Below are 217 nucleotides of genomic sequence, written 5' to 3'. Positions count from 1 at the left end.
CATAGTCATCCTCAATAACACGACGGAGGCGTTCAGAAGGTCTCACATCATAACGCGCTGTCCATACTAGTGCACGCTTTGTAAGTTCTGCCCAGGTGTCAATATCATCATGACGACGATATTCCATGTAGAGGGATTCAAGAAATCTAGAATCCCAACGAAACTGACGTAATACATTACGTACAAAGTAGTCATTTGCCTTCATAGTACCACAACC

The sequence above is a fragment of the Trypanosoma theileri genome, assembly GCF_002087225.1.
Source record: "Trypanosoma theileri isolate Edinburgh chromosome Unknown TM35_Tth_217_V1, whole genome shotgun sequence".
NCBI lineage: Eukaryota > Euglenozoa > Kinetoplastea > Trypanosomatida > Trypanosomatidae > Trypanosoma > Trypanosoma theileri.
The sequence above is the reverse complement of the archived record's forward strand: the minus strand, read 5'-3'. Positions refer to the sequence as shown.